Raw genomic sequence first — 26,087 nt, 5'->3', positions numbered from 1 at the left:
AACTTTAGCTTAGTGCATCTTCTTGTTAGTGCAACTTCAGCTTAGTGCATCTTCTGGTTAGTGCAACTTCAGCTTAGTGCATCTTCTGTTTAGTGCAACTTCAGCTTAGCACAACTTCTGGTTAGTGCAACTTCAGCTTAGCGCAACTTCTGGATAGTGCAACTTCAGCTTAGTGCATCTTCTAGTAAGTGCAACTTCAGATTAGCGCATCTTCCTGTCAGTGCAACTTTAGCTTAGTGCATCTTCTGGTTAGTGCAACTTCAGCTTAGTGCATCTTCTTGTTAGTGCAACTTCAGCTTAGCGCATCTGCTTGTTAGTGCAACTTTAGCTTTGTGCATCTTCTGGTTAGTGCAACTTCAGCTTAGTGCATCTTCTTGTTAGTGCAACTTCAGCTTAGCGCATCTGCTTGTTAGTGCAACTTTAGCTTTGTGCATCTTCTTGTTAGTGCAACTTTAGCTTAGTGCATCTTCTTGTTAGTGCAACTTTAGCTTAGTGCATCTTCTGGTTAGTGCAACTTTAGCTTAGTGCATCTTCTGGTTAGTGCAACTTTAGCTTAGTGCATCTTCTGGTTAGTGCAACTTCAGCTTAGTGCATCTTCTAGTTAGTGCAACTTCAGCTTAGTGCATCTTCTGGTTACTGCAACTTCAGCTTAGTGCATCTTCTGGTTAGTGCAACTTTAGCTTAGTGCATCTTCTGGTTAGTGCAACTTTAGCTTAGTGCATCTTCTGGTTAGTGCAACTTCAGCTTAGTGCATCTTCTAGTTAGTGCAACTTCAGCTTAGTGCATCTTCTGGTTACTGCAACTTCAGCTTAGTGCATCTTCTGGTTAGTGCAACTTCAGCTTAGTGCATCTTCTGGTTAGTGCAACTTCAGCTTTACACATCTTCTGGTTAGTGCAACTTCAGCTTAGCTCATCTTCTGGTTAATGCAACTTTAGCTTAACTCATCTTCTGGTTAGTGCAACTTCAGCTTAGTGCATCTTCTTGTTAGTGCAACTTCAGCTTAGTGCATCTTCTTGTTAGTGCAACTTCAGCTTAGTGCATCTTCTTGTTAGTGCAACCTCAGCTTAGCGCATCTTCTTGTTAGTGCAACTTCAGCTTAGTGCATCTTCTTGTTAGTGCAACTTCAGCTTAGCGCATCTTCTGGTTAGTGCAACTTTAGCTTAGCTCATCTTCTGGTTAGTGCATTTTCTGGTTAGTGCAACTTCTAGTTAGTTCAACTTCAGTTTAGCACATCTTCTGGTTAGTGCAACTTCAGCTTAGCACATCTTCTGGTTAGTGCAACTTCAGCTTTACACATCTTCTGGCTAGTGCAACTTCAGCTTAGCTCATCTTCTGGTTAGTGCAACTTTAGCTTAACTCATCTTCTGGTTAGTGCAACTTCAGCTTAGCACATCTTCTGGTTAGTGCAACTTCAGCTTAGTGCATCTTCTGGTAAGTGCAACTTTAGCTTAGCTCATCTTCTGGTTAGTGCAACTTTAGCTTAGCTCATCTTCTGGTTAGTGCAACTTCAGCTTAGTGCATCTTCTTGTTAGTGCAACTTCAGCTTAGCGCATCTTCTTGTTAGTGCAACTTCAGCTTAGCGCATCTTCTGGTTAGTGCAACTTCAGCTTAGCTCACCTTCTGGTTAGTGCAACTTTAGCTTAGCTCATCTTCTGGTTAGTGCAACTTCAGCTTAGTGCATCTTCTTGTTAGTGCAACTTCAGCTTAGAGCATCTTCTTGTTAGTGCAACTTCAGCTTAGCGCATCTTCTGGTTTGTGCAACTTCAGCTTAGTGCATCTTCTGGTTAGTGCAACTTCAGCTTAGTGCATCTTCTGGTTAGTGCAACTTCAGCTTTACACATCTTCTGGTTAGTGCAACTTCACCTTAGCTCATCTTCTGGTTAGTGCAACTTTAGCTTAACTCATCTTCTGGTTAGTGCAACTTCAGCTTAGCACATCTTCTGGTTAGTGCATCTTCTGGTTAGTGCAACTTCAGCTTAGTGCATCTTCTGGTAAGTGCAACTTTAGCTTAGCTCATCTTCTGGTTAGTGCAACTTTAGCTTAGCTCATCTTCTGGTTAGTGCAACTTCAGCTTAGTGCACCTTCTTGTTAGTGCAACTTCAGCTTAGCGCATCTTCTTGTTAGTGCAACTTCAGCTTAGCGCATCTTCTGGTTAGTGCAACTTCAGCTTAGCTCACCTTCTGGTTAGTGCAACTTTAGCTTAGCTCATCTTCTGGTTAGTGCAACTTCAGCTTAGCACATCTTCTGGTTAGTGCATCTTCTGGTTAGTGCAACTTCAGCTTAGCGCATCTTCTGGTTAGTGCAACTTCAGCTTAGCTTATCTTCTGGTTAGTGCAATTTTTGCTTAGCTCATCTTCTGGTTAGTGCAACTTCAGCTTAGCAAATCTTCTGGTTAGTGCATCTTCTGGTAAGTGCAACTTTAGCTTAGCTCATCTTCTGGTTAGTGCAACTTTAGCTTAGCTCTTCTTCTGGTTAGTGCAACTTTAGCTTAGCTCATCTTCTGGATAGTGCAACTTTAGCTTAGTGCATCTTCTGGATAGTGCAACTTTAGCTTAGCTCATCTTCTGGTTAGTGCAACTTCAGCTTAGCTCATCTTCTGGTTAGTGCAACTTCAGCTTAGCTCATCTTCTGGATAGTGCAACTTTAGCTTAGTGTATCTTCTGGTTAGTGCAGGGTCAGCTTAGCGCATCTTCTGGTTAATGCACCTTCTGGTTAGTGCACCTTCTTGCTAGTTCACTTTCAGCTTTGCGTACCTTCTGGTTAGTGCACCTTTAGCTAGCACACCTTCTGGTTAGTACACCTTCAACTTACAGCATCTTCTGGTTAGCGCACCTTTAGGTTAGCGCACCTTCTGGTTAATGCATCTTTAGCTTAACGCATCTTTGGGTTAGTGCAACTTCATCTTAGCGCATCTTCTGGTTAGTGCACCTTTAGGTTAGCGCATCTTATAGTTAGTGCATCTTCAGCTTAGCGCATCTCCTGGTTAGTGCAACTTTAGCTTAGCGCATCTCCTGGTTAGTGCAACTTCAGCTTAGTGCATCTCCTGGTTAGTGCAACTTCAGCTTAGCGCACCATCCCGTTAGTGTACCTTCAGCTTAGAGTATCTTCTGGTTAGTGCACCTTCGGCTTAGCGCATCTCCTGGTTAGTGCACCTTCAGCTTAGCGCATCTCATGGTTAGTGCACCTTCAGCTTAGCACATCTCATGGTTAGTGCAACTTCAGCTTAGCCCACCTTCTGGTTAGTACACCTTCATTTTAGAGCATCTTCTGGTTAGTACACCTTTATCTTAGAGCATCTTCTGGTTAGTGCACCTTCAGCTTAGCGCATCTCCTGGTTAGTGCACCTTCAGCTTAGCACATCTCATGGTTAGTGCAACTTCAGCTTAGCCCACCTTCTGGTTAGTACACCTTCATCTTAGAGCATCTTCTGGTTAGTGCACCTTCAGCTTAGCGCATCTCCTGGTTAGTGCACTTTCAGCTTAGCTCACCTTCTGTTTAGTGCACCTTCAGCTTAGCTCACCTTCTGTTTAGTGCACCTTCAGCTTAGCGCATCTTCTAGTTAGTGCACTTTCAGCTTAGCTCACCTTCTAGTTAGTGCACCTTCAGCTTAGCTCACCTTCTGTTTAGTGCACCTTCAGCTTAGCGCATCTTCTGGTTAGTGCACCTTCTTGTTAGTGCACCTTCAGCTTAGTGTACCTTCTGGTTAGTGCACCTTGAGCTTAGAGCATCTTCTGGTTAGTACACCTTTAGGTTAGTGCATCTTCTGGTTAGTGCACATTCAGCTTAGCACATCTTCTGGTTAGTGCACTTTCTTGTTAGTGTACCTTCAACTTAGCGTACCTTCTGGTTAGTGCACCTTGTGGATAGCGCACCTTCTGGCTAGTGCACCTTCAGTTTAGAATACCTTCTGGTTAATGCACCCTGTGGCTAGTGCACCTTCTGGTTAGTGCACCTTGTGGTTAGCGCACCTTCTGGTTAGTACACCTTCAGGTTAGCATTTTCTGGTTAGTACACCTTTAGGTTAGCGCACCTTGTGGTCAGTGCACTCTCAGCTTAGCATACATTCTGGTTAGTGCACATTTGTGGGTAGCGCATCTTCTGGTTAGTGATTCTTTGGGTAAATGCACCTTTGGGTTAGTGCACCTTCTGGTTATTGCACCTTTAGCTTAGCGCACCTTCTGATTATTGCACCTTCAGCTTTGCGCACCTTCTGGTTATTGCACCTTTAGCTTAGCGCACCTTCTGGTTATTGCACCTTCAGCTTAGCGCACCTTCTGGTTATTGGACCTTTAGCTTAGCGCATCTTCTGGTTAGTGCAACTTCAGCTTAGCGCATCTCCTGGTTAGTGCAACTTCAGCTTAACACATCTTCTGGTTAGTTCAACTTCAGCTTTGTGCATCTTCTAGTAAGTGCAACTTCAGCTTAGTGCATCTTCTAGTAAGTGCAACTTCAGCTTAGTGCATCGTCTAGTAAGTGCAACTTCAGCTTAGTGCATCTTCTAGTAAGTGCAAGTTCAGCTTAGTGCATCTTCTAGTAAGTGCAACTTCAGCTTAGTGCATCTTCTAGTAAGTGCAACTTCAGCTTAGTGCATCTTCTAGTAAGTGCAACTTCAGCTTAGTGCATCTTCTAGTAAGTGCAACTTCAGCTTAGTGCATCTTCTAGTAAGTGCAACTTCAGCTTAGTGCATCTTCTGGTTAGTGCAACTTCAGCTTAGTGCATCTTCTAGTAAGTGCAACTTCAGCTTAGTGCATCTTCTAGTAAGTGCAACTTCAGCTTAACACATCTTCTGGTTATTGCACCTTCAGCTTAGCGCATCTTCTGGTTAGTGCAACTTTAGCTTAGCGCATCTTTTGGTTAGTGCAACTTCAGCTTAGCGCATCTTCTAGTAAGTGCAACTTCAGCTTAGTGCATCTTCTGGTTAGTGCAACTTCAGCTTAGTGCATCTTCTAGTAAGTGCAACTTCAGCTTAGTGCATCTTCTAGTAAGTGCAACTTCAGCTTAGTGCATCTTCTAGTAAGTGCAACTTCAGCTTAGTGCATCTTCTAGTAAGTGCAACTTCAGCTTAGTGCATTTTCTAGTAAGTGCAACTTCAGCTTAGTGCATCTTCTAGTAAGTGCAACTTCAGCTTAGTGCATCTTCTTGTTAGTGCAACTTCAGCTTAGTGCATCTTCTAGTTAGTGCAACTTTAGCTTAGTGCATCTTCTAGTAAGTGCAACTTCAGCTTAGTGCATCTTCTTGTTAGTGCAACTTCAGCTTAGTGCATCTTCTAGTAAGTGCAACTTCAGCTTAGTGCATCTTCTAGTAAGTGCAACTTCAGCTTAGTGCATCTTCTAGTAAGTGCAACGTCAGCTTAACACATCTTCTGGTTAGTGCAGCTTCAGCTTAGTGCATCTTCTGGTTAGTGCAACTTTAGCTTAGTGCATCTTCTAGTAAGTGCAACTTCAGCTTAGTGCATCTTCTTGTTAGTGCAACTTCAGCTTAGTGCATCTTCTAGTAAGTGCAACTTCAGCTTAGTGCATCTTCTAGTAAGTGCAACTTCAGCTTAACACATTTTCTGGTTAGTGCAACTTCAGCTTAGTGCATCTTCTAGTTAGTACACCTTCATTTTAGAGCATCTTCTGGTTAGTACACCTTTATCTTAGAGCATCTTCTGGTTAGTGCACCTTCAGCTTAGCGCATCTCCTGGTTAGTGCACCTTCAGCTTAGCACATCTCATGGTTAGTGCAACTTCAGCTTAGCCCGCCTTCTGGTTAGTACACCTTCATCTTAGAGCATCTTCTGGTTAGTGCACCTTCAGCTTAGCGCATCTCCTGGTTAGTGCACTTTCAGCTTAGCTCACCTTCTGTTTAGTGCACCTTCAGCTTAGCGCATCTTCTAGTTAGTGCACTTTCAGCTTAGCTCACCTTCTAGTTAGTGCACCTTCAGCTTAGCTCACCTTCTGTTTAGTGCACCTTCAGCTTAGCGCATCTTCTGGTTAGTGCACCTTCTTGTTAGTGCACCTTCAGCTTAGTGTACCTTCTGGTTAGTGCACCTTGAGCTTAGAGCATCTTCTGGTTAGTACACCTTTAGGTTAGTGCATCTTCTGGTTAGTGCACATTCAGCTTAGTACATCTTCTGGTTAGTGCACTTTCTTGTTAGTGTACCTTCAACTTAGCGTACCTTCTGGTTAGTGCACCTTGTGGATAGCGCACCTTCTGGCTAGTGCACCTTCAGTTTAGTATACCTTCTGGTTAATGCACCCTGTGGCTAGTGCACCTTCTGGTCAGTGCACCTTGTGGTTAGCGCACCTTCTGGTTAGTACACCTTCAGGTTAGCATTTTCTGGTTAGTACATCTTTAGGTTAGCGCACCTTGTGGTCAGTGCACTCCCAGCTTAGCATACATTCTGGTTAGTGCACATTTGTGGGTAGCGCATCTTCTGGTTAGTGCTTCTTTGGGTAAATTCACCTTTGGGTTAGTGCACCTTCTGGTTATTGCACCTTTAGCTTAGCGCACCTTCTGATTATTGCACCTTCAGCTTTGCGCACCTTCTGGTTATTGCACCTTTAGCTTAGCGCACCTTCTGGTTATTGCACCTTCAGCTTAGCGCACCTTCTGGTTATTGGACCTTTAGCTTAGCGCATCTTCTGGTTAGTGTAACTTCAGCTTAGCGCATCTCCTGGTTAGTGCAACTTCAGCTTAACACATCTTCTGGTTAGTTCAACTTCAGCTTTGTGCATCTTCTAGTAAGTGCAACTTCAGCTTAGTGCATCTTCTAGTAAGTGCAACTTCAGCTTAACACATCTTCTGGTTAGTGCAGCTTCAGCTTAGTGCATCTTCTTGTTAGTGCAACTTCAGCTTAGTGCATCTTCTGGTTAGTGCAACTTTAGCTTAGTGCATCTTCTAGTAAGTGCAACTTCAGCTTAATGCATCTTCTTGTTAGTGCAACTTCAGCTTAGTGCATCTTCTAGTAAGTGCAACTTCAGCTTAGTGCATCTTCTAGTAAGTGCAACTTCAGCTTAACACATTTTCTGGTTAGTGCAACTTCAGCTTAGTGCATCTTCTAGTTAGTACACCTTCATTTTAGAGCATCTTCTGGTTAGTACACCTTTATCTTAGAGCATCTTCTGGTTAGTGCACCTTCAGCTTAGCGCATCTCCTGGTTAGTGCACCTTCAGCTTAGCACATCTCATGGTTAGTGCAACTTCAGCTTAGCCCGCCTTCTGGTTAGTACACCTTCATCTTAGAGCATCTTCTGGTTAGTGCACCTTCAGCTTAGCGCATCTCCTGGTTAGTGCACTTTCAGCTTAGCTCACCTTCTGTTTAGTGCACCTTCAGCTTAGCGCATCTTCTAGTTAGTGCACTTTCAGCTTAGCTCACCTTCTAGTTAGTGCACCTTCAGCTTAGCTCACCTTCTGTTTAGTGCACCTTCAGCTTAGCGCATCTTCTGGTTAGTGCACCTTCTTGTTAGTGCACCTTCAGCTTAGTGTACCTTCTGGTTAGTGCACCTTGAGCTTAGAGCATCTTCTGGTTAGTACACCTTTAGGTTAGTGCATCTTCTGGTTAGTGCACATTCAGCTTAGTACATCTTCTGGTTAGTGCACTTTCTTGTTAGTGTACCTTCAACTTAGCGTACCTTCTGGTTAGTGCACCTTGTGGATAGCGCACCTTCTGGCTAGTGCACCTTCAGTTTAGAATACCTTCTGGTTAATGCACCCTGTGGCTAGTGCACCTTCTGGTTAGTGCACCTTGTGGTTAGCGCACCTTCTGGTTAGTACACCTTCAGGTTAGCATTTTCTGGTTAGTACACCTTTAGGTTAGCGCACCTTGTGGTCAGTGCACTCTCAGCTTAGCATACATTCTGGTTAGTGCACATTTGTGGGTAGCACATCTTCTGGTTAGTGCTTCTTTGGGTAAATGCACCTTTGGGTTAGTGCACCTTCTGGTTATTGCACCTTTAGCTTAGCGCACCTTCTGATTATTGCACCTTCAGCTTTGCGCACCTTCTGGTTATTGCACCTTTAGCTTAGCGCACCTTCTTGTTATTGCACCTTCAGCTTAGCGCACCTTCTGGTTATTGGACCTTTAGCTTAGCGCATCTTCTGGTTAGTGCAACTTCAGCTTAGCGCATCTCCTGGTTAGTGCAACTTCAGCTTAACACATCTTCTGGTTAGTTCAACTTCAGCTTTGTGCATCTTCTAGTAAGTGCAACTTCAGCTTAGTGCATCTTCTAGTAAGTGCAACATCAGCTTAGTGCATCGTCTAGTAAGTGCAACTTCAGCTTAGTGCATCTTCTAGTAAGTGCAACTTCAGCTTAGTGCATCTTCTAGTAAGTGCAACTTCAGCTTAGTGCATCTTCTAGTAAGTGCAACTTCAGCTTAGTGCATCTTCTAGTAAGTGCAACTTCAGCTTAGTGCATCTTCTAGTAAGTGCAACTTCAGCTTAGTGCATCTTCTGGTTAGTGCAACTTCAGCTTAGTGCATCTTCTAGTAAGTGCAACTTCAGCTTAGTGCATCTTCTAGTAAGTGCAACTTCAGCTTAACACATCTTCTGGTTATTGCACCTTCAGCTTAGCGCATCTTCTGGTTAGTGCAACTTTAGCTTAGCGCATCTTTTGGTTAGTGCAACTTCAGCTTAGCGCATTGTTACAGAAGCATTAGTTATTTTGTTGTGAAGAGCTTATTTCCCAGCAGCAATGCCTGAACCAGCAAGCCAGCGCCTAAGAAGGGCTCCAAGAAAACCGTAACAAGTATCATTTCATAAAGAGTTAACTCTTTTTTTTCAGCTTTTAGAAACTATTGTCTAATCACCTCTGGAGCCAGACTGCTAATTGATAAGATGAACTTGTAAACTTGTTATCTTAAGTACTATAATCCTATTGTGGCCTGTCAAAGGACAGTGCTCTCTATCTAAATGTGTGATGGGGGATTTTGTGCTTCCCCCCCTCTCCCCCTGGGAGTGCCCTGTGTGCATGTAACCTTAATAAAAAGCAGGCTGGGCATCCCAGTCCTGAGTTCTTGTTTGACCCTCAATCGCAGCGTTGACTCGTTTTTGTGGGCAGAAGGGTATCCTAGCTGTACTGCAGCTAAGGGAGATTATTCTATATTTGCGAGACTCATATAGAATACTATGGAAAGCAGCTTCTCCCCTCTTTAGCAATAGGGATCCAGGCTACTAAGCGGTCCATCTCTCAGCGAGACTAAGGGTAACCGTAACATTTGGCGGCAGCGGCGGGATTTTCCTGGATTTCCTAGGAGAGGTACAGAACGGATGGAGAGCACTTACGAAAAATTGAAGCGTACAACCCTAAAGGATTTACTTGAAAGCAGAGGGGGGTACGCCAGCAACCGGCCGAGGAGAGAGCTGATCGCAGAATTGACCGAACTGGATCAGAGCTTCACAATGGCGGAAACACCGACCACGATTAGTGACGAAAAAACCAGGATTGTTCGGGAAAGGCTCTCATTATACGGGCCGAACCCCTCCATGGAATTGGTACAGCAGTTGATGGCAGAGGCGGGCGAGGATATACGAGAGACTCGAGCCCACGAACTCAACCTAGCGAATGCACACCGCAATGCTGAAGCCCCGCAGGTAATCATCCCTGTCGAAAATGCTGGGAGGCCCAAGATACCCTATGCGGCATTTCGACCCTTCCTAGAGAGCGAGACAGGGATTGATAAATATTTGGCGGACTTCGAAAGGCAATGTGCCCTGCACCAGATTCCCAACAGAGAGTGGCCCACGATATTGTCTGGGAAACTATCCGGGCGAGCCCTGGAAGCCTTTCGTACTCTGGGTGCTGAGGAAGTGACACAGTATGAGCTAGTTAAGGAGACACTGTTGCGACGGTACGCTGTAACTCCGGACACGTATCGCCGACAGTTTCGGGGCATGGAAAAGAAGCCTAACGATACCCATATGGAATGGGCGCACCGAATGCGGAGAGCGGCAAATCACTGGCTGAGCGGAAGTAAAGCGGTGACTGGGGAGGAAATTTTACAATTGTTTCTCTTAGAACATTTTTATAATGGCATGGAACAGCAAGGGAAGGAATGGCTGCGAGACAGGCGGCCTTCTACCTTAGAAGAAGCAGCCAAATTGGCAGATGAACATTATGACTCCCGTCTTCACGAACCCATGAACTACCGAGCTCCAGCACGGGTCGAACCCAGAGAGGTTTACCGTGCACCCCCTCGTGCTGAATTCCGAGCCCCGGTGCCCACAGGGCCCGTCCGACACTCAGGACCACCCAATAACAGCTCTGAGCGTCCCAAACCGACTTGCCACCGATGCAAGCAACCAGGGCATTTCATGGCTAGCTGCCCCCTTAATACGCACCAGACACCCAGGAATTACAATTACCCCTCTGGGTCCTATCGTCCGGCCCGGGCCCTCTGTGTTAACCAAGAGGCCCCTATGGAGGGATATGTGGGGCCGCTTCACGAGGCAGACCCTGTATATGCTGCCTCAGATAACCGCCAGCACCATCGGAAGAGGGTATGGCTCGAGGGGCGATCTACCGAGGGATTGCGAGACACAGGGGCTACTATCACGCTGGTACAGAGTCATTTGGTGCCAGAGCACAAGCGATCCGGACAGACTGTGGCCGTTAGAGTGGCGGGGGGGGATGTGTACAAAATTCCAACAGCTAAAGTGCATCTTGATTGGGGAGCGGGAAAGGGGGCTGTGAACGTGGGCCTAATGGATAATTTACCTGCCGAAGTACTACTGGGCAACGATTTGGGCCCCATGACTTCTGCCTATGCTCCAGTATGCAACAACGAGGTGGACCCAGTGACTACACGGGCCCAAGCCCGGACGGAGCGAGAGCTCTCACCAGTGCGGGAGACACAGGTAAGACCTACCCCGACCTTGCCTGACAGGTTAGGCCCCATACCCTGGGACACCCCAGATGCTTTCGAGGCAGAGTCTAAGACTGACCCGACCTTACAAAAGTACCGGGAACGAGCAGAGACCGGAGGGGGCGGGGCAGATAACGAAACATTCTTATGGGAAAAAGGGAAACTATACCGCTGGACAGAGAAAAGGGGACAGCGTAGGCGACAGCTGGTAGTGCCCCACAAATACCGTCAAGAAATCCTCAAAATAGGCCACGACATCCCCTTAGCAGGCCACCTAGCCGTTACCCGTACCCTACACCGCATTACTCACACGTTCTTTTGGCCAGGGGTGCACGCTGACGTTAGAACTTACTGTAACACCTGCGATGTGTGTCAACGAGTAGGAAGGCGAGGCGATCACCCTAAAGCCCAGCTAGTAAATATGCCCATTGTAGAGGAACCCTTCAGCCGGGTTGCTATTGACCTAGTGGGACCACTGGCTACCCCTAGTCCCTCCGGTAAGCGATACATTCTTACCGTAGTGGACTACGCTACCAGGTACCCAGAGGCTGTCGCCCTATCCAACATACAAGCGGATACGGTAGCGAATGCACTAGTACAGGTGTTCTCCCGGGTAGGATTTCCAAAAGAAATCCTATCCGACCGAGGCACCCAATTTACGGCTGAATTGACCCAACAACTCTGGCAGGTTTGCAAAATGAAGTCCCTCCTGAGCTCCCCATACCACCCCCAGACGAACGGGCTGTGTGAGAGGTTCAATGGGACCCTCAAGCAAATGCTCAAGACGTTCACTCAGGAATACCGAGACTGGGAACGCTTCCTGCCGCACCTCCTATTTGCTTATCGGGAGGTGCCCCAGGAAACGACAGGGTTCTCTCCCTTCGAGTTGCTCTACGGAAGAAAGGTACGGGGACCCATAAACCTGATCCGGGAGCACTGGGAGGGAGAGATGGAGGCTGACGGTGTCCCAATTGTGCCATACGTGCTGGAACTCAGGGACCGAATGGAGCAATTAGCCAAATCCGTGCGGGCTAATCTCCAGTTGGCCCAGAGAAGACAGAAAGTATGGTACGATCGGGGGGCCCGAAAGAGAATCTTCACCATAGGACAAAAGGTGTTAGTACTTAAGCCGGTGAAGACAGACAAATTGCAGGCGTCCTGGCAGGGTCCCTACCAGATCGTAGAGAAAAGGGGAGACACCACTTATGTGATAGCTAGCTGCCACGACAACAATCTTAGAAAGACATTCCATGTAAACATGCTCAAGGAATATTTTGAGCGACCAGAGAACGTGACGGCCGTATGTTGTTCCCCTCAGGAAGACCCCGACAGTTTACCCATTCCAGACCTATTAGAAAAGAGCCTCCCCACAGGTATAGTGGCGCAGGTTCAGATAGGGGACCGACTTAGCCCCACTGAAAGGGAGCAGCTCAACCAACTCCTCCAGTCCAAACACCTCACCTTCTCCCCGAAGCCAGGGTACACTACTTTAACCACCCACCAGGTAGATACTCCGGGACAAGCTCCCTTGCGCCAGGCTCCGTACCGAATCCCCGAAGCAGTTAGGACAGGAATGAAGAAGGAGATCGATGAGATGCTCCAGCTCAGGGTAATTGAGCCCTCCGATAGTCCCTGGGCCTCCCCAGTTGTCTTGGTGCCCAAGAAAGATGGGACCACCCGGTTCTGCGTAGACTATCGGAGGCTCAATGAAAATACCGTGACGGACGCTTACCCTATGCCCAGGGTAGACGAGCTACTCGATCGTATAGCCAGGGGAAATTACCTGACCACTATTGACCTCTGCAAAGGTTACTGGCAGATTCCCCTGGCCCCGGAGGCTATCCCCAAGTCGGCATTCGTCACCCCATTCGGCTTATATCAGTTTAGGGTAATGCCGTTTGGGATGAAGAATGCCCCAGCTACATTCCAGCGCTTGGTGGATAGGCTCCTGGATGGCTTCCAGAGTTTTGCTTGCGCCTACCTGGACGACATAGCGATCCACAGTGAGTCCTGGGAGGACCACTTAGCTCATGTGGGAATGGTTCTGGATCAGATCCGGGCTGCTGGCCTGACTCTGAAGCCAGAAAAATGCCACTTTGGGATGGCCGAGGTACAGTACCTGGGTCACCGGGTGGGGTGTGGAAAGCAGCGACCAGAGCCGGCCAAAATAGAAGCTGTCGCCAATTGGCCCACCCCCATCACTAAGACTCAGGTCCTAGCCTTCCTGGGCACGGCAGGGTACTATAGACGGTTCGTACCAGACTACAGCACACTTGCCAAACCCCTGACTGACTTGACCAAGAAGAACTTACCTCGACAGGTCCTGTGGTCTCCCCACTGTGAAACGGCTTTCCAGGCTCTCAAAAATGCTCTAATTAACGCTCCTGTCTTGGCGGCCCCAGCCCTTAACAAACGTTTTATAGTCCATACAGATGCTTCCATGTTCGGGCTGGGAGCCGTCCTCAGCCAAGTAGGCGAAGATGGAGGGGAGCATCCAGTTGCCTACATCAGCCGGAAGCTCCTGCCCCGCGAAGTCAGCTATGCAGCGGTCGAAAAGGAGTGTTTGGCTTTGGTGTGGGCATTAAAGAAATTGACTCCCTATTTATATGGTCAGGAGTTCACTCTGGTCACCGACCATAACCCGTTGGTGTGGCTGAACCGGGTCTCTGGAGATAACGGCAGGCTATTACGTTGGAGCTTATCGTTGCAACCCTTCAATTTCACCATTACTTACAGACCTGGGAAACAGAATGGCAACGCCGACGGGTTGTCCAGACAAACCGACCTCAGCCCCGCATAACCAGCGGTCTGGACAGCCTTAGTCTGCCCCGAAAAGGGGTCAGACCGTGTCTGCCAGAGTGTTCCACAGAAAGGGAGCACTGTTACAGAAGCATTAGTTATTTTGTTGTGAAGAGCTTATTTCCCAGCAGCAATGCCTGAACCAGCAAGCCAGCGCCTAAGAAGGGCTCCAAGAAAACCGTAACAAGTATCATTTCATAAAGAGTTAACTCTTTTTTTTCAGCTTTTAGAAACTATTGTCTAATCACCTCTGGAGCCAGACTGCTAATTGATAAGATGAACTTGTAAACTTGTTATCTTAAGTACTATAATCCTATTGTGGCCTGTCAAAGGACAGTGCTCTCTATCTAAATGTGTGATGGGGGATTTTGTGCTTCCCCCCCTCTCCCCCTGGGAGTGCCCTGTGTGCATGTAACCTTAATAAAAAGCAGGCTGGGCATCCCAGTCCTGAGTTCTTGTTTGACCCTCAATCGCAGCGTTGACTCGTTTTTGTGGGCAGAAGGGTATCCTAGCTGTACTGCAGCTAAGGGAGATTATTCTATATTTGCGAGACTCATATAGAATACTATGGAAAGCAGCTTCTCCCCTCTTTAGCAATAGGGATCCAGGCTACTAAGCGGTCCATCTCTCAGCGAGACTAAGGGTAACCGTAACACGCATCTTCTAGTAAGTGCAACTTCAGCTTAGTGCATCTTCTGGTTAGTGCAACTTCAGCTTAGTGCATCTTCTAGTAAGTGCAACTTCAGCTTAGTGCATCTTCTAGTAAGTGCAACTTCAGCTTAGTGCATCTTCTAGTAAGTGCAACTTCAGCTTAGTGCATCTTCTAGTAAGTGCAACTTCAGTTTAACACATCTTCTAGTAAGTGCAACTTCAGCTTAGTGCATCTTCTGGTTAGTGCAACTTCAGCTTAGTGCATCTTCTAGTAAGTGCAACTTCAGCTTAGTGCATCTTCTAGTAAGTGCAACTTCAGCTTAGTGCATCTTCTAGTAAGTGAAACTTCAGCTTAGTGCATCTTCTTGTTAGTGCAACTTCAGCTTAGTGCATCTTCTAGTAAGTGCAACTTCAGCTTAGTGCATCTTCTAGTAAGTGCAACTTCAGCTTAGTGCATCTTCTAGTAAGTGCAACTTCAGCTTAGTGCATCTTCTGGTTAGTGCAACTTCAGCTTAGTGCATCTTCTAGTAAGTGCAACTTCAGCTTAGTGCATCTTCTAGTAAGTGCAACTTCAGCTTAGTGCATCTTCTAGTAAGTGCAACTTCAGCTTAACACATCTACTGGTTATTGCACCTTCAGCTTAGAGCACCTTCTGGTTAGTGCACCTTGTGGCTAGTGCACCTTCTGGTTAGTGCACCTTCAGCTTAGAGCATTCTCTGGTTAGTACACCTTCAGCTTAGAGCATTTTCTGGTTAGTACACCTTCAGCTTAGAACATTTTCTGGTTAGTACACCTTCAGCTTAGAGCATTTTCTGGTTAGTACACCTTCAGCTTAGAACATTTTCTGGTTAGTACACCTTCAGCTTAGAACATTTTCTGGTTAGTACACCTTCAGCTTAGAACATTTTCTGGTTAGTACACCTTCAGCTTAGAACATTTTCTGGTTAGTACACCTTCAGCTTAGAGCATTTTCTGGTTAGTACACCTTCAGCTTAGAGCATTTTCTGGTAAGTACACCTTTAGGTTAGCGCACCTTGTGGTTAGTGCACTCTCAGCTTAGCATACCTTCTGGCTAGTGCACATTTGTGGGTAGCGCATCTTCTGGTTAGTGCTTCTTTGGGTTAATGCACCTTTAGCTTAGCGCACCTTCTGGTTAGTGCAACTTCAGCTTAGTGCATCTCCTGGTTAGTGCACCTTTAGCTTAGCGCACCTTCTGGTTAGTGGTCCTTTGGCTTAGCGTACCTTCAGGATAGTGCTCAAGCAAAACCCAGGACCTCAGTTTTATAGCGCACCCATATAGAGAGAGGTTTTGCGTGGCTGCTTTATAAAGCCTCCAGATGTTAGCTCTTAGAGACTTATTTTCAATCTCAACCATTTTACTTGTATCTTGTAATATGAGCTTAAATATAAGAGAGCTATTGATTTAACTTGAGAGGCGGTAGCGCTAACAGTATTAATAATTTTGTGCTCCCCTTGCAACTGAGGCATTTATATTATAATCTCAACGTCCCTTTAAAGAGCATTGTGCTTAAAAATTTCTAACATGCATATGACATACAAGCAAATACACATGGCACAATATTTTATAGATGATTGAGGAGTGACAAGCCCATATGCATAAAACATGCACCTAGCAAAGCAATGACTTCCTGTCTCTTTAAGAGGTAACAGATCATCAGCATTAACTAAAGAATATGCTCAGCAGCTGGCAAATGCCCAACATGTTATTTAAAGAATATCTCCTTCGCTCTCATATAAAGTGACCCTGTGGTGCACAGACCCAGCTGCCCTCGGTTGACTCTGCACATTGAACTCATTAACTTGCAGTTTGAATGTTATTGTGAGACACAAACTTGTACATGAACTGAAACATGATATTAAATGCAACAGCATTTATGCCCCATTGTGTGTATCGCTCCTTGTTTACAGCTACCAACTTACACATTAATATTATTTACCTGCTTTATAAAGATTTCTTTCTTTAGCTGAATACTTATGATTTATACTTTGGCATCTAGTTATCAAGCCGTCAACCGCAAATACGCTGGAATTCCGCAGCGTATTTGTGGCGAGGCTGATTCGCTGTAGTTATTAAGCCCTACAGACCGGCAAAAGTAGAATCTAGTGACGTATCATACGATCTGCCGGACTCAGCCCGACACAGATCGGTGGTTACGTCACTCCAGATGTTCCGAACGCAAGTTCGGCACAATCTGACTGCTTTTGCTAGTTATCAAAAACTAGCAGGTACGCTCTGCACTTTTCCGGCCCAGCGTACCTGGTGTTCAATTTATTAACCCCTATCCAGCCCCCCCATACACCACCGCCACCTACAATACATTGATTAACCCCTAATGTACCCCCCTACACTGCCGCCACTATATTAAATGAATTAACCCCTAAACCTAAATCTAACCCTAACCCTAACATCCCCCCTAACTTAAATATTATTTAAATTAATCTAAATAAATATTCCTATAATTAAATAAATGAATCCTATTTAAAACTAAATACTTACTTATAAAAAAAACCCTAAGGCCTAGATTTAGAGTTTTGTCGGTAACGACCCGCGTAGCTAACGCTGGCTTTTTTCTGGCCGCACCTTTTAAATACCTCTGGTATTGAGAGTTCACAGAATGGCTGCGTTAGGCTCCAAAAAGGGAGCGTACAGGCATATTTACCGCCACTGCAACTCTCGATACCAGAGTTGCTTACGGAAGCGGCCAGCTTAAAAAATGTGCTTGTGCACGATTCCCCCATAGAAAACAATGGGGCTGTTTGAGCTGAAAAAAAACCTAACACCTGCAAAAAAGCCGCGTTCAGCTCCTAACGCAGCCCCATTGTTTGCTATGGGGAAACACTTCCTACGTCTGCACCTAACACTCTAACATGTACCCCGAGTCTAAACACCCTTAATCTTACACTTATTAACCCCTATTCTGCCGCCCCGCTATAGCTGACCCCTGCATATTATTTTTAACCCCTAATCTGCCACTCCATAAACCGCCGCTACTTACATTATCCCTATGTACCCCTAATCTGCTGCCCCTAACACCGCCGACCCCTATATTATATTTATTAACCCCTAATCTGCCCCCCACAACGTCGCCTCCACCTCCCTACACTTAATAACCCCTAATCTGCCGAGCGGACCGCACCGCTATTATAATAAAGTTATTAACCCCTAATCCGTCTCACTAACCCTATAATAAATAGTATTAACCCCTAATCTGCCCAACCTAACATCGCCGACACCTAACTTCAAACATTAACCCCTAATCTGCCGACTGGAGCTCACCGCTATTCTAATAAATGTATTAACCCCTAAAGCTAAGTCTAACCCTAACACTAACACCCCCCTAAGTTAAATATAATTTACATCTAACGAAATAAATTAACTCTTATTAAATAAATTATTCCTATTTAAAGCTAAATACTTACCTGTAAAATAAATCCTAATATAGCTACAATATAAATTATATTTATATTATAGCTATTTTAGGATTTATTTTAACCAGGTATTTATTTTAACCAGGTACAATAGCTATTAAATAGTTAAGAACTATTTAATAGCTAAAATAGTTAAAATAATTACAAAATTACCTGTAAAATAAATCCTAACCTAAGTTACAATTAAACCGAACACTACACTATCAATAAATAAATGAAATAAACTACCTACAATTATCTACAATTAAACCTAACACTACACTATCAATAAATTAATTAAATACAATATCTACAAATAACTACAATGAAATAAACTAACTAAAGTACAAAAAATAAAAAAGAACTAAGTTACAAAAAATAAAAAAATATTTACAAACATCAGAAAAATATTACAACAATTTTAAACTAATTACACCTACTCTAAGCCCCCTAATAAAATAACAAAGACCCCCAAAATAAAAAAATGCCCTACCCTATTCTAAATTACTAAAGTTCAAAGCTCTTTTACCTTACCAGCCCTGAACAGGGCCCTTTGCGGGGCATGCCCCAAAGAATTCAGTTCTTTTGCCTGTAAAAAAAACACATACAATACCCCCCCCCAACATTACAACCCACCACCCACATACCCCTAATCTAACCCAAACCCCCCTTAAATAAACCTAACTCTAAGCCCCTGAAGATCTTCCTACCTTATCTTCACCATACCAGGTTCACCGATCGATTTAGAAGAGCTCCTCCGATGTCTTAATCCAAGCCCAAGCGGGGGGCTGAAGATGTCCATGATTCGGCTGAAGTCTTCATCCAAGCGGGAGCTGAAGAGGTTCATGATCCGGCTGAAGTCTTCTATCAATGACATCTTCAATCTTCTTTCTTCCGGATCCATCTTGCAGACCTCCGACGCGGAACATCCTGCTGGCCCGACGGACTACCGACGAATGAAGGCTCCTTTAAGGGACGTCATCCAAGATGGCGTCCCTCGAATTCCGATTGGCTGATAGGATTCTATCAGCCAATCGGAATTAAGGTAGGAAAATTCTGATTGGCTGATGGAATTAGCCAATCAGAATCAAGTTCAATCCGATTGGCTGATCCAATCAGCCAATCAGATTGAGCTCACATTCTATTGGCTGTTCCGATTAGCCAATAGAATGCGAGCTCAATCTGATTGGCTGATCGGATCGGCCAATCGGATTGAACTTGATTCTGATTGGCTGATTCCATCAGCCAATCAGAATTTTCCTACCTTAATTCCGATTGGCTGATAGAATCCTATCAGCCAATCGGAATTCGAGGGACGCCATCTTGGATGATGTCATTTAAAGGAACCGTCATTCGTCGTTCAGTCCTCGGGCAGGATGGATGTTCCGCGTCGGAGGTCTTCAGGATGCTGCCGCTTCGCTCCTATCAGCCAATCAGAAATTCGAGGGACGCCATCTTGGATGACGTCCCTTAAAGGAGCCTTCATTCGTCGGTAGTCCGTCGGGCCAGCAGGATGTTCCGCGTCGGAGGTCTGCAAGATGGATCCGGAAGAAAGAAGATTGAAGATGCCGTTGATAGAAGACTTCAGCCGGATCATGGACCTCTTCAACTCCCGCTTGGATGAAGACTTCAGCCGGATCATGGACATCTTCAGCCCCCGGCTTGGGCTTGGATCAAGACATCGGAGGAGCTCTTCTGGATCGATCGGTGAACCTGGTATGGGGAAGATAAGGTAGGAAGATCTTCAGGGGCTTAGTGTTAGGTTTATTTAAGGGGGGATTGGGTTAGATTAGGGGTATGTGGGTGGTGGGTTGTAATGTTGGGGGGGGGGGGTATTGTATGTGTTTTTTTTTACAGGCAAAAGAGCTGAATTCTTTGGGGCATGCCCCGCAAAGGGCCCTGTTCAGGGCTGGTAAGGTAAAAGAGCTTTGAACTTTAGTAATTTAGAATAGGGTAGGGCATTTTTTTATTTTGGGGGTCTTTGTTATTTTATTAGGGGGCTTAGAGTAGGTGTAATTAGTTTAAAATTGTTGTAATATTTTTCTGATGTTTGTAAATATTTTTTTATTTTTTGTAACTTAGTTCTTTTTTATTTTTTGTACTTTAGTTAGTTTATTTCATTGTAGTTATTTGTAGATATTGTATTTAATTAATTTATTGATAGTGTAGTGTTAGGTTTAATTGTAGATAATTGTAGGTAGTTTATTTAATTTATTTATTGATAGTGTAGTGTTAGGTTTAATTGTAACTTAGGTTAGGATTTATTTTACAGGTAATTTTGTAATTATTTTAACTATTTTAGCTATTAAATAGTTCTTAACTATTTAATAGCTATTGTACCTGGTTAAAACAAATACAAAGTTACCTGTAAAATAAATATAAATCCTAAAATAGCTATAATATAAATATAATTTATATTGTAGCTATATTAGGATTTATTTTACAGGTAAGTATTTAGCTTTAAATAGGAATAATTTATTTAATAAGAGTTAATTAATTTCTTTGCTTTAAATTATATTTAATTTAGGGGGGTGTTAGTGTTAGGGTTAGACTTAGCTTTAGGGGTTAATACATTTATTAGAATAGCGGTGAGCTCCAGTCGGCAGATTAGGGGTTAATGTTTGAAGTTAGGTGTCGGCGATGTTAGGGAGGGCAGATTAGGGGTTAATACTATTTATTATAGGGTTAGTGAGGCGGATTAGGGGTTAATAACTTTATTATAATAGCGGTGCGGTCTGCTTGGCAGATTAGGGGTTAATAAGTGTAGGCAGGTGGAGGCGACATTGTGGGGGGCAGATTTGGGGTTAATAAATATAATATAGGGGTCGGCGGTGTTAGGGGCAGCAGATTAGGGGTACATAGCTATAATGTAGCTGGCGGTGGCGTGCGGACGGCAGATTAGGGGTTAATAATAATATGCAGGGGTCAGCGATAGCGGGGGCGGCAGATAAGTGGTTAATAAATATAATATAGGGGTTGGCGGTGTTAGGGGCAGCAGATTAGGGGTACATAAGTATAACGTAGGTGGCGGTCGGCAGATTAGGGGTTACAAAAATTTAATTGAGTGGCGGCGATGTGGGGGGACCTTGATTTAGGGGTACATAGGTAGTTTATGGGTGTTAGTGTACTTTAGAGCACAGTAGTTAAGAGCTTTATGAACCGGCGTTAGCCCAGAAAGCTCTTAACTACTGACTTTTTTCTGCGGCTGGAGTTTTATCGTTAGAATTCTAACGCTCACTTCAGACACGACTCTAAATACCGGAGTTAGAAAGATCCTATTGAAAAGATAGGATACGCAATTGACGTAAGGGGATCTGCGGTATGGAAAAGTCGCGGCTGAAAAGTGAGCATTAGACCCTTTCCTGACTGACTGCAAATACCGGCGGTAGCCTAAAACCAGCGTTAGGAGCCTCTAACGCTGGTTTTCACGGCTACCGCCAAACTCTAAATCTAGGCCTAAGATAGCTACAATATAACTATTAGTTACATTGTAACTAGCTTAGGGTTTATTTTTTATTTTACAGGCAAGTTTGTATTTATTTTAACTAGGTACAATAGTTATTAAATAGTTATTAACTATTTAATAACTACCTAGCTAAAATAAATACAAAATTACCTGTAAAATAAAACCTAACCTAACTTACAATTACACCTAACACTACACTATCATTAAATAAATTAAATTAATTAACTACAATTAGCTAACATTAAATAAAATTAACTAAAAATATCTAAAGTACAAAAAAATTACAGAAAATAAAAAAATTACAAGAAGTTTAAACTAATTACACCTAATCTAAGCCCCCTAATAAAATAAAAAAGCCCCCCAAAATAATAAAATTCCCTACCCTAAACTAAATTACAAATAGCCCTTAAAAGGGTCTTTTGCTGGGCATTGCTCCGCGTCGGCTGGATTGAAGATGGACCCGCTCCGCTCCGGTTGATTGAAGATAGAAGGTGCCGCTTGGATAAAGACTTCTGCCCGGTTTCAATGAAGATTTCTGGCTGAATCGGATGAAGACTTTTGCCCGGCTGGGTGATGACGTCTCAAGGTAGGGTGATCTTCAAGGAGGTAGTGTTAGGTTTTTTTAAGGGGGGTTTGGGTGGGTTTTAGAGTAGGGGTGTGTGGGTGGTGGGTTTTAATGTTGGGGGGGTTGTATTTCTTTTTTTTACAGGTAAAAGAGCTGATTACTTTGGGGCAATGCCCCGCAAAAGGCCCTTTTAAGGGCTATTTGTAATTTAGTTTAGGGTAGGGAATTTTATTATTTGGGGGGCTTTTTTATTTTATTAGGGGGCTTAGATTAGGTGTAAATAGTTTAAACTTCTTGTAATTTTTTTTATTTTCTGTAATTTTTTTGTACTTTAGTTATTTTTAGTTAATTTTATTTAATGTTAGGTAATTGTAATTAATTAATTTAATTTATTTAATGATAGTGTAGTGTTAAGTGTAATTGTAACTTAGGTTAGGATTTATTTTACAGGTAATTTTGTATTTATTTTAGCTAGGTAGCTATTAAATAGTTAATAACTATTTAATAGCTATTGTACAGAGTTAAAATAAATACAAACTTGCCTGTAAAATAAAAATAAACCCTAAAATAGCTACAATGTAACTAATAGTTATATTGTAGCTATCTTAGGGTTTATTTTATAGGTAAGTATTTAGTTTTAAATAGGATTAATTTATTTAATTATAGGAATATTTATTTAGATTAATTTAAATAATATTTAAGTTAGGGGGGTGTTAGGGTTAGGGTTAGACTTAGGTTTAGGGGTTAATTCATTTAATATAGTGGTGGCGGTGTAGGGGGGTAGATTAGGGGTTAATCAATGTACCGTAGGTGGCGGCAGTGTAGGGGGGGGCAGGATAGGGGTTAATAAATGTAATGTAGGTGGCGGTGGGCTCCGGGTGCGGTGGTTTAGGGGTTAAACAATTAATTTATTTGCGGCTGGGTCCGGGATCGGCAGGATAGGGGTTAATAACTTTATGTTGGTGGCGGCACTATAGGGGGTGACATATTAGGGGTTAATGTAGGTGGCGGCGGGGTCTGGGAGTTTCGGTTTAGGGGTTCATATATTTATTATAGTGGCGGCGGGGTCCGGGAGCGGCGGTTTAGAGGTTAATATATTTATTATAGTTGTGGCGGGGTCCAGGAGCGGCAGTTTAGGGGTTAATAACTTTATTTAGTTGCGGGGGGCTCCGGGAGCAGCGGTTTAGGGGGTATAACTGTATAGTATAGTGTGGGTGCTTAGTAACAGGCTAGCAAGAAAGCTGCGAATAAGCCGATGAGCAGCGAGATCGTTGACTGTCAGTTAACAACAGTCCGCTGCTCATCGCACCGTACTTGGTGCGCGGCTTTTTGACAGCTTTCTTGATAAATTTGGCGAACTTATTCAGGTCTGCGGTGGCAATGTTAAGCGAGCTTAGGCGAGCATATTGGGGCTGGTGAATGCAGGTAAGTAGACAGGTTGATAACTAGAGGCCACTGTATTCATATTTTTTAGTATGAAAAATTAGACATGTTCAAATGCCTGCAACAGATCCAGACAACAGATATCATCAACAGAAACCCACAACAGATACCATCAACAGATACACACAACAGGCACTCGCAACATATACACATAACAGATACACGCCACTGATACACACAACAGATACATGCAACAGATACCATCAACAGATAAACTCAACAGATACACACAACAGATACCATTAACAGATGCACGCAACAGATATACACAACAGACACTCACAACAGATACATGCAACAGATACACACAACAGATACACGCAACAGATGCACTCAACAGACACACACAACAAATACATGCAACAGATAAACTCAACAGATACACTCAACATATACACACAACAGATACCATCAACAGATATGTGCAACAGATACATGCAACAGATACACACCACAGATACACACAACAGACACTCACAACAAATATATGAAACAGATACACACAACAGATACACGCAACAGATATACACATGAGACACTCACAACAGATACATGCAACAGATAAACACAACAAATACAAACAATAGATACACACAACAGAAACACACAACAGATACACACAACAAATACACACAACAGATACACACAACAGATATACACATGAGACACTCACAACAGATACATGCAACAGATAAACACAAAAGATACACTCAATAGATACACACAGAAGATGCACTCAACAGATACACACAACAGATACACGGAACAGATACACTCAAAAGATACACACAACAGATACCATCAACAGATACACACAACAGATACACACAACAGACACTCACAACAGATACACGCAACACATACACACAACAGATACATACAACATATACACAAAACAGATACACACAACAGACACTCGCAACAGATACAAACAACAGATACATGCAACACATACATACAACAGATACACACAACAGACACTTACAACAGATATATGAAACAGATACACACAACATATACACAAAACAGATACACACAACAGACACTCGCAACAGATACAAACAACAGATACATGCAACACATACATACAACAGATACACACAACAGACACAACAGATATATGAAACAGATACACACAACATATACACAAAACAGATACATGCAACAAATACACACAACATAAATCACTGCTGCTTGTTTCATGTGGTTAAAACTGTTAATATAAAGGCAGGAAATGATTTTCTGCAAGTAGGAAGGGTTCCCGATTTTCAATGTATGTCCTTGCCAGCCAATAAGAATGTAAGCTTCACTTTTGTTTAAACATTTATACAATTATATTTGTGTGACTGCTGGCTTGTAGCACTAGCACTTGCTACTAATTTAACTTTAAGTGCTGTCCAATAGGAAATAACAGGTGAATGGATTTTCCAAACTATCCCATTAGCAAAAAGAGGATTAAACAATAGAATGTAACAAATGATTTGTACAAGATGAATTGGTCCACGCAAACGTGCGTAAAGTGAATTATCATATACATGAAAGAGCTGTTGTGCAATGTGTAAAAATATGTTTTCTATGAAAAGCAAAAGCTTTTACAAAATGTTTTACTGTTAAACTTACAGGTTAAGTTTTGTGTACAAAATGTTTTAGAGCAAATCATTTTAAATGGAAAACCGTGGATGAGATTTATCAGTCCAAAACAACCCGTGCTTTGGGGGCCCCACACTTTCAGGGGTGAGGGTATGAGAAGGTGCAATGTATATACTGTATTTAGTTTATAAAGCTGTGTTTATGGTGTCAGCAGGTGTAATATATACTGTATTTAGTTTATAAAGCTGTGTTTATGGTATAAGCAGGTGTAATATATACTGTATTTAGTTTATAAAGCTGTGTTTATGGTATCAGCAGGTGTAATATATACTGTATTTAGTTTATAAAGCTGTGTTTATGGTATCAGCAGGTGTAATATATACTGTATTTAGTTTATAAAGCTGTGTTTATGGTATCAGCAGGTGTAATATATACTGTATTTAGTTTATAAAGCTGTGTTTATGGTGTCAGCAGGTGTAATATATACTGTATTTAGTTTATAAAGCTGTGTTTATGGTATCAGCAGGTGTAATATATACTGTATTTAGTTTATAAAGCTGTGTTTATGGTGTCAGCAGGTGTAATATATACTGTATTTAGTTTATAAAGCTGTGTTTATGGTATCAGCCAGGTGTAATATATACTGTATTTAGTTTATAAAGCTGTGTTTATGGTATCAGCAGGTGTAATATATACTGTATTTAGTTTATAAAGCTGTGTTTATGGTATCAGCAGGTGTAATATATACTGTATTTAGTTTATAAAGCTGTGTTTATGGTGTCAGCAGGTGTAATATATACTGTATTTAGTTTATAAAGCTGTGTTTATGGTATCAGCAGGTGTAATATATACTGTATTTAGTTTATAAAGCTGTGTTTATGGTATCAGCAGGTGTAATATATACTGTATTTAGTTTATAAAGCTGTGTTTATGGTATCAGCAGGTGTAATATATACTGTATTTAGTTTATAAAGCTGTGTTTATGGTATCAGCAGGTGTAATATATACTGTATTTAGTTTATAAAGCTGTGTTTATGGTATCAGCAGGTGTAATATATACTGTATTTAGTTTATAAAGCTGTGTTTATGGTATCAGCAGGTGTAATATATACTGTATTTAGTTTATAAAGCTGTGTTTATGGTATCAGCAGGTGTAATATATACTGTATTTAGTTTATAAAGCTGTGTTTATGGTATCAGCAGGTGTAATATATACTGTATTTAGTTTATAAAGCTGTGTTTATGGTATCAGCAGGTGTAATATATACTGTATTTAGTTTATAAAGCTGTGTTTATGGCT

The sequence above is a fragment of the Bombina bombina genome, chromosome 4 (assembly GCF_027579735.1).
Source record: "Bombina bombina isolate aBomBom1 chromosome 4, aBomBom1.pri, whole genome shotgun sequence".
NCBI lineage: Eukaryota > Metazoa > Chordata > Amphibia > Anura > Bombinatoridae > Bombina > Bombina bombina.
Note: the sequence above shows the minus strand (reverse complement) of the source record.